Source organism: Myotis brandtii, unplaced genomic scaffold (genome assembly GCF_000412655.1).
Source record: "Myotis brandtii unplaced genomic scaffold, ASM41265v1 scaffold327, whole genome shotgun sequence".
NCBI lineage: Eukaryota > Metazoa > Chordata > Mammalia > Chiroptera > Vespertilionidae > Myotis > Myotis brandtii.
The window spans coordinates 155,824-165,209 of NW_005362585.1; the positions used below are offsets into that span (position 1 = coordinate 155,824).

The 9,386-nt window shown below is 45.7% G+C and overlaps 2 pseudogenes; both read right to left on the reverse strand.

Annotated features, from left to right (window-relative positions):
* Nucleotides 1-4,737: 4,737 nt before the first annotated feature.
* Nucleotides 4,738-5,915, reverse strand: LOC102259909 (annotated as a pseudogene).
* Nucleotides 5,916-8,657: 2,742 nt separating this feature from the next.
* On the reverse strand, nt 8,658-9,095 carry LOC102243362 (annotated as a pseudogene).
* Nucleotides 9,096-9,386: the final 291 nt, after the last annotated feature.

The following is a 9,386-nucleotide window of genomic DNA, read 5'->3' on the forward strand; positions in this document are numbered from 1 at the left end:
GGCAGTTAGGGGGATCAGGCCAGGAGGGGAGAGCAGTTATGGGGATCAGGTCAGTAGTGTAGAGCAGTTAGAGGGATCAGTCCAGAGGGTAGAGCAGTTAGGGGGTTCAGGCCAGAAGTGGAGGGCAGTTAGGGGGGATCAGGCCAGAAGGGGAAAGCAGTTAGCAGTTAAGAGGTTCAGGCCACAAGGGGAGAGCCAATATGCAGGGGGATCAGGCCAGGATGGGAGAGCAGTTATGCAGTTAGGAAGATCAGGCCGGGAGGGGAGAGCAATTTGGGTTTCAGGCCAGTAGGGCAGAGCAGTTAAGGGGTTCAGGCCAGGAGAGGGGAACAGTTATGGGGACCAGGCCAGAATGGGAGAGCTGTTAGGGGGATCAGGCAGGAAGGGAGAGCAATTAGGCAGTTAGTGGGATCAGGCCCGGAGGGGAGAGCAGATAGGCAGTTAGGAGGATATCAGGCAGGAGGGGAGAGCAGTTAGGTAGGTAGGGTGATCAGGCAAAAGGGGAGAGCAATTGGGTAGTTAGTGAAATCAGGCCAGGAGGGGAGAGCAGTTAGGCAGTTAGAGAGATCAGGCCAGGAGTGGGGAACAGTTAGGGGCATCAAGCCAGAATGGGGGAGCTGTTAGGGGAGCAGTCCAGGAGGGTAGAGCAGATAGGCAGTTAGGGGGATCAGGCCAGGAGGGGAGAACAGATAGGCAGTTAGGGGGATCAGGCCAGTATGGCAGAGCAGTTACGGGGATCAGGCCAGGAGGGTAAGCTGTTAGGGGGTTCAGGCCAGAAGTGGAGGGCAGTTAGGGGGATCAGGCCAGAAGTGGAGGGCAGTTAGGGGTATCAGGCCAGTAGGAGAAAGCAGTTAGCAGTTAAGGGGTTCAGGCCAGGATGGGTGAGCCAATAGGCAGGGGAATCAGGCCAGGATGGGAGAGCAGTTAAGTAGGTAGTAGTATCAGGCCGGGAGGGGATAGCAGTTTGGGGGATCAGGCCAGAAGGCGAGGGCAGTTTGGGTGATCAGGCCAGTAGGGCAGAGCAGTTAAACAGTAAAGGGGTTCAGGCCTGGAGGGGAGAGCTAACAGGCAGAGGGCTCAGGCCAGGAGGGTAGAGCTGGTTTGCAGTTATGGGGATCAGGCCAGGAGGGGAGAGCAGATAGGCAATGGGGGATTAGGCTACGAGAGGAGCGGAGATTAGCAGTTAGGGTGATCAGGCTAGGAGGGGAGAACAGTTAGGGGGATCAGGCCAGGAAGGGAGGGCAGTTAGGGGGATCAGGCCAGGAGTGGAGAGCAGATAGGCAGTTCGGGGGATCAGGCCAGGAGAGGAGAGCTGATAGGCACTTAGGGGAATTAGGCCAGGAGGGGAGAGCTGATAGGCAGTTAGTGGGATCACGCCAGGAGGGGAGAGCAGTTAGGCAATTAAGGGGTTCTGGCCAGGAGGGGAGCAGAGATAGGCAGTTAGTGGGATCAGGCCAGGAGGGTAGAGCAGTTAGGGGGATCAGTTTAGGAGGGGAGAGCAGTTAGATGGATCAGCCCAGGAGGGGAGCGCAGATTGGCAATTAGGGGGATCAGGCCAGGAGGGGAGGGTGTTAAGGGGGTTCAGGCCAAGAGGGGAGAGCCGTTACCCAGTTAGGGGGATCCGGCCAGTTTTAGAGAGCAGTTAGGGGTATCAGGCCAGGAGAGGAGAGCAGATAGGCAGTTGGGGGGGATCAGGCCAGGAGGGGAGAGCAGTTAGGGGTATTAGGCCAGGAGGGGAGAGCAGTTAGGGGTATTAGGCCAGGAGGGGAGAGCAGTTAGGGGTATTAGGCCAGGAGGGGAGAGCAGATAGGCAGTTGGGGGGATCAGGCCAGGAGGGGAGAGCAGATAGGCAGTTGGGGGGATCAGGCCAGGAGGGGAGAGCAGATAGGCAGTTGGGTGGATCAGGTCAGGAGGGACGAGTAGTTAGGCATTTAGGGGTATCATACTGGCAGGGAAGAGCAGTTAGCGGTATCAGGTCAACAGGGTAGAACAGTTCGGGGTATCAGGCCGTCAGGGGAGAGCATTTAGGGTGATCAGGCAGGCAGGCAGGTGAGCGGTTAGGAGCCAGTGCTTCCGGATTGTGAGAGGGATCCCAGATTGGAGAGGGTGCAGGCCGGGCAGAGGGACCACCCCCATGCACATATTTCATCTACTGGGCCTCTAGTATTAATCATAATTTTAAATCTCATTTCTGATAGTCCCAACATCTGTGTCATACTTAATCTGGATCTGATGATTACTTTGTCACTTGGGATATTTTCTTGCTTTTATAGTGCTTCATAAGTTATGTTGAAAGCTGAACATAGGCAGGAAATACTTAGGTAAATAATTGATATTTTTGGAGAATATAGGTTTCTTTCTACTAGGCCTTTAGTGTGGGAACTTGAATTAATCTAGGCAGGAATTGGCTAGTGTTTAATGTTTGTTTTTGCTGTGGGCACCAGAGATTTCTGATTCCTAGTGATACCTTCTTTATGCCTCCTGCTTAGCCTTGGGTTTTTCCTTTGTGCTGCTTCCCAAGAGTTGTCTCATACAGTCCTCCCGCATGTATTTTACTGCTACTAACTCTGTAGCTGATTTGCCAGGTGGTGGTTGGTGGAGGACTAAGGGGTTTTCTGATTTTTTTTATTAAACCTAAGACTTAGGCAAGTACTGGAACCTGGATCTTGATTGTGTCCTTAGTTTACAAGATTTCCTGCCCCTCCTCCAGGGGTGAGCTTTTTTACCCCTCTGTTCCTTTTCCCTTGCTGCAGTGAGGACACCAGTGGCCTCAAACCACGAATGGTAAGCAGTTCCCCCTACAGATTAAGCCTTTTGTTTTGTACTGGAGATAAAGGAAAGGGGTCTGGAGTGGATTTCACAAATGGTTGCTGTTTCCCTCAACCAACCAGCATAACGGTGAAAGCTTTCCCTGGGATTGTCCCCATCCTCCCTGTAAGAACCTGGTGGGCTTCCTGTAGGAAAAACTTCTAAGAAGATGGAAATACCCCCCTTGGTGTGAACTCCAGGAGCTTATTACTCTCATGATATCCTATACTTTGGCCTTTAGTAATTTATCAGAATTTCTAGTTTAATCTTCCTACCAATTTACATGTTCAGATCATGTGTGCAGGCACCTGGCTCTTCAGTATGAAGATGATGGTTTTCCCTGTGGCCTCAGTTCTCTGATAGGTCCAAGAAGTTTGTCTAGCTTTTCTCTTGGAAGGGTGGGAGTGATGGTTTCCCAGTGCTTCACCTATTAGAGCTGAAACATGAGTCCTAAAATAAGTTTTAATTTACATAAATGTCTAACGCAGTGCAAGGCCCATAAAACTCAATACAAGTTAGTTTTCCCCCTATTTTTCTTTTTCCCACCCCCTTAGAATATTATGATTTTACTAGAGGCCCGATGCATGAAATTCGTGCAAGGGGCTCAGCCCTCGCAGCCATGGCGGCTTGCCTTGGCCCGAGGCAACTGTGGCGGCTGTCTTGGCCCTCGCAGCCTCAGCTTCGTCCAGGTCATCCAGAAGGACATCCGGAAGGACGTCCAGAAGGATGTCCAGTCTAATTAGCATAGTATGCTTTTATTATTATAGATGGCTAGAAAGCCAGGAATAATTGATTCTGACTTGGGTCCTGCCTGTTGTAGACTTTAATAACTCCTACACCACTGGCAGTATGTTATGTTTGCCTTGCTCTCTTCCAAGATTATGTGTATGCCTTTGTAATTATTGAGTACATTGTTATCACTCAGTAATAATTTGCCTCATTCAAAATTAGAGTCTTCCCAGATTATAGGTTTTGTTAGTGGTCACATGTTTGTCATTTTTATTCCTCACATTTCCAGATGCAATTCAGTTTAGCAAATATTTGTTGAATGCCCACTGTACTGTGTGTGTGGAATTAGGTGTTGAGTAGAATACAAGCTTTTCCTGGTAGTGGAGGTTCCCAAGAGGTTCCCAATGGCAATGGAAACCCTGTGGATGGAAGGATATTGCAACTTGGGAAATATCTCCATTTCAACCTAGAAGGATTAAAAAAATTTTAAAATTACACTAGAGATACAAGAATGCATTTTAGTAAAAATTGAAAATTTGTAGAAAGAGCCATGGTTGTTCATGTAACTATTATGACATCCTCATTCCATCACATTCTACGTACCAGGATTAATTTGGATTACTTAATTTTGGTTTACTGTGCAAATTGTGATGTCAAATATAATGCCATCTAATATTGCTGAAATACTTTTATTTTTCAGAGGATAAGCACCCAGATTCATTTAACTTGTAAGAACTATCTATTTATTTATTTTCTTATTAAACTTTGTTTTAGTGGGTCTCAAAATTCTGTGACAGATTTTTGGTCAAGTTGTTTCCATTAAAAAGTACTGGTTTTAAAAACTGCCACACACACACCACAAAACATTCTCCTTTCCTTCTGAAGGTTTTACAATGCATTGTAATCATTAACCAGTCTTTTGCTGTTAAACTTAAATGGCCAATTGAGACAAGTTCTTCCACCACTGGTTAAGACTAGGGTGACGGTCTGGGGGGATAATATTCATTTAGCCTTCTGAGCTTTCTGGGCAGACGTGGTGACTTTGCCAGCCCTAGCTGCCTTCTTGTCCACTGCTTTGATGACACCCAGAGCAACTGTCTCATGTCACAAACAGCAAAAATGACCCAGAGGAGGGTAGTCAGAGAAACTCCCAACACACATGGGTTTGCCAGGAACCATAGACAGTGGCAGTATAAGCTTTTACCCAGAACGATGATCAGTCATCTTCTGCTCAGCGAGTTTACAAACTATGTGAGCTTGATGACAATCCAGCACAGGTGTATATCCGGCACTGATTTGGCCTGGATGGCTCAGGATAATTATCAGAGTCGTGAAGCCAGCTATTCCATTGGTGGGTCATTTTTGTGTCACCAGTCACATTGCCATGATGACCATCTTTGACAGACACATTCTTGACATTGAAGCCCACATGGTCCCCAGGAAGAGCGTCCCTCAGAACTACATGGTGCACCTCAGCAGACTATTTACTTCAGCTGAAACATTGACTGGAGCAAAGGTGACCACCATGCTGGGTTTGAGGACCAGTCTCCACTCAGCCCACAGGAACAGTACCGATACCACCAGTTTTGTAGAAATCCGGGAGAGGCAGACACAGGGCTTGTCAACTGGACGAGTTGGTGGCAGGATGCAATCCAGAGCTTCAGGCAGCGTGGTTCCAGTGGCCTTGCCATCTTCACAGGTGACTTTCCATCCCTTGAACCAAGGCATGTTAGTGTTGTCACATTCCAACCAGAAATCGGCACAAATGCTACTGTGTCAGGCTTTTAGCCAATTTTCTTAATGTAGGTGCTGACTTCTTTAACAATTTCCTCTTATCTCTTCAGGCTGTAGGGCGGTTCAGTGGAATCCATTTTGTTAACACCAACAATCAGTGGTTTCACACCCAGTGTATAGGCCAGAAGGGCATGCTCATGGGTCTGCCCATTCTTGGAGATACCTGCTTCAAATTCAGCAACACCAGCAGCAACAATCAGGGCAGCACAGTCTGCCTGAGATGCACCTGTAATCATGTTTTTGATGAAGTCTCTGTGTCCTGGGGGCATCAGTGATGGTCACATAATACTTGCTGCTCTCCAATTTCCACAGGGAGATAGCAGTGGTGATACCACACTCACATTCAGCTTTCAGTTTACCCAAGAACCAGGCATACTTGAAGGAGCCCTTTCCCATCTCAGCAGCCTCCTTCTCATTTTTTTTTTTTTTGGTGGTTCTATTGTTGATCCCACCACCTTTGTAGATCAAATGGCTAGTAGTGGTGGACTTGCCCAAATCTACATGTCCAATGACCATGATGTTGATATGAGTCTTTTCTTCTCCCATTTTGGCTTAGATTTAGTGGTGGTTTTCACAACACCTGTGTTCTGGCAGCAAACCTGTTGCGAAAAAGCTAAGGAGTGTTTGTTTAAGGAGATAACTGTCATCATTGAATTATAGCCTGATAATGGCTTTTTGCTTCACATTATAGTGTAACTCTCTTAATTTTTAAATCTGAAAACTGTTGTCAGCATTAGGTAGAACTGTAGAAGTCTACTGTGAGTAAATGGAAAACACAAAAATGAATACTGACTGAAAAGAAGATGAGCTATTGCCTCTTTTAAATATTATTATACAGTAAAATTGATGTTGGGGTGTGTGTATAGTTCTGTGGATTTTGACATACGTATAGATCAGTGTAACTAACACCAAAGTTACAGTAAAAAACATTTACGTCACTCCAAAAAAACTCCTTTGTGCTACCTCTAATTACACTCTCTTCCCACCCCAAACCTTAGGAGTCACTGATCTGTGCTCCATCACTATAGTTTTGTCACTCTGAGGATGTCACATAGAATCAGGCTGGGTGTGATCATTTTAGTCTTGCTTTTTTTTCCACTCATAATGCTTTTGAGAGTATCCAAGGTGTGTATATCAATAGTTTGTTCCTTTTTTATTGTTGTTGTATTCCATTGTATGAAGGTACCACATTTGGGTTGTTACCAGTTTTTGATAATTATAAGCGGAGCTGCTATAAAAATTCATGTGCAAGTGTACATAAATTTGCATCTCTAGGGTAATTACCTGAGAGTGAGATTGCTGTATGATTACACTACCATTTATGGTAAAACTAGTTAGCTAGAGTTTGAATGCTAGAATGGATAGAGTAGCAGAGACCCAAGTTGCTTGAATACCAAGTTGTTTGCTTCTTATTAGCTATGCAACCCTGAGTGAGTTTAACCTCTTTGTGCCTCAGTTTCCTCATCTGTAGAATGAAGTTGATAATACTAACCACTGGGATTGTTGTATTGGATTCAAAGCATGCTGTCTGCGGGGGTGGGGTGGCGGGGATTTCAGGGATTGCCCTCAAAGGTGAAAAAGTTTAGGGATGTAGATGTATGGGAGTCCTATATAACATCTAAAGGTTGGACCAGATTTCCAGTTTTGATGGTTTTACTTACTTGCCCTCCCAATATTAAAAAATCATGTTCATCAAAAATTAGTATATTGCTATATTTCTTTTAAAAATTGCAAAAAGTAGCTCAGAAACAACTAACACTTTAATCAAGCACCAGGCTTGACACTCCTCAAGTGTGTAAGCCTGAGTACCTTTCCACAAAAGAAGTAATTTGTATAATCACTAAATGTTATTTTTATGCCTTTTTAAAGCTAGCTGATGAGGACACTTGATGAGGCATGATTTCGTGGAGCCCCCAAGATGAACCGTCTACAATTTCTCAGATCCTATCTTAAACACATCTTTTTACAGGAAACCTCTCCAGTTTTGAGGAGAACTTTGAGGAGAGAATTGCAAAAGTTCAACATGCCCAGTCAAATCTCTCCCTAGAGTACTATGTCATTAGAAAATGCAACGGAGGCCCCTTTCTTGCATAACTGCTGTGTGATATGGTCTAGCTTGGTCTGAGCAAGTATCAAGGTATGTGTTTTCCCCCCAGAGAATGTCTCTCTAGCCTATGAGGTATGCAAAAAGGGCTACCTATTCACCTACGTGACAATGGATGAAACCCAGTATGTGGAAAGAGGAACCTAAATGCCCTTTCTTTTCCGTTAGTTCAGTTGTTTTGTAATGTTTTCCCATGACACAATCCATCAGCTGAGGACAGTTCTTCACCTGGGATTCCAGGGGAAACTGGGTGGGACAGGAAGTCTTGAGCACACAATCTGGGATGTCATCTTTGAACTGCTTCCTTACTGCCTCCTTCCTCTCCCCCAGTACCACCAACAAGCCAACACTGAGGTTTACCTGGAGCCTTTCCTCACAGTTGGAACATCCTTCCTTCTTCTGCCCTGTTAACCCTACCTGAACCAATTCCTGCAAATTCTAGCTCAGTAGGAGACTCCTCTCCTCCCACACACCACTCATTTGGATGCCATATCCTATTCCATAGTCCCTCATTAAGTCCTATCTTTTCTAGTCAACTTTGGCACCTCATGCCATACTTCCTCACTCTGTGACCTGTTTTGTATACACATGGCCTGAAGGTTTACAACTAGACTATCACTCCCTGATTGGTAGGACAGCCTTAAATTCTCTACATCCTATCTCCCACAAATGCCTGAAAGAATTGCTGCTTGATATTTAATTGACAAACTAAACATCAGTTATCATTTTGTGTTGAAAAATAGCATGTAGCATGTTCTAATGGCCACACAAGTCCTGTGGAAAGCCATAGTTTGTAAGAGAAACACACATTTCACAGACTGTCTAAAGGAAACTGGTGCTTTGCCATGCTGCTAGTGTTGAAGGTGTGGCTATACAGCCTGCCTGGGCAGAGCATGGCTTCACAGTGTAGGTTGCAGTCAGAGCTGCAGGCAGCTTTTCCCTGGCTCCATCATGCTTCCTAGCCTTCCCCATGATTCCTTGTCCACTTACAGTGTTGAAGAGGACTAGGAATTTACTTGCAAATATAGACAAACTTTGACTATAAACAATTGTATCCTATTTGTCTCATATGAAACTTGCATCTTATACAGGAGAAGGGTGTGTGTGTGTGTGTGTGTATTATGAGCCTAAGGTGAACTCTCTGTAGGACAACCAACTTAAATCCAGAATAAACTTTTTTTTAAACTTGTGGACATTTTAATGAACTTCCCTCCATGTAGCTTCAAGCTTCCATGACACAGGCCCCACCAACACCCTTAATCTTGCCCTCAGCTCTTCTGCTGAAGAACTTGGCCTTCACAATGACAGGCTGCTTTGGAGTTTTCCCTTCCCCAAAACTTTGTAGTAGCCAGTCACACCACATCAATGACAGGAGCAACTCCAGTCTTGCTTTTGGCAGCATTTACCCGTGTCTGCTCACTGACCAGGGTCCACAGTTATCAAGATTGACAGTTGGGCAGAAGTTCTGGTTCCTCTTTAAGTGGTAATGCCTCACACCAACTTTCCCAAAGTAGACTGGGTAATATTTGTCGAAGTTGCTCCTGTGATGATGCAAGCCACCAGCATTACCTCGGCCCCCTGGGTGCTTCCTATGCTTGCCAATGCGGCCGTGGCTCATGTGGCCCCGAAGTTTTCGGGTCTTCGTCAGTCTAGGTGGCATGTCGGTGGCTGAGATGCAAGAGGCGAATAAACATTTTTTATACTTCTAAATAAACCTACCTTTAAAGCTCCAATTATGTCCTTTAGGAGAATCCATGTAGTCACTTGCCTTTAGGGAAATGGTCTCTAGTCTGCTTCTTGCCATGATTTCTGTGTCACTACAAGCCACGTCCAACTCAGGTTCCTTCCAGACTGCTGTCCATAAAGACGCAGGCTCTAAAGGCCTCTTCTCTGTACCATCTCCACTGCTGCCACTAGGCCACCACTGACCCCTGGAACTTACTGCATAGTA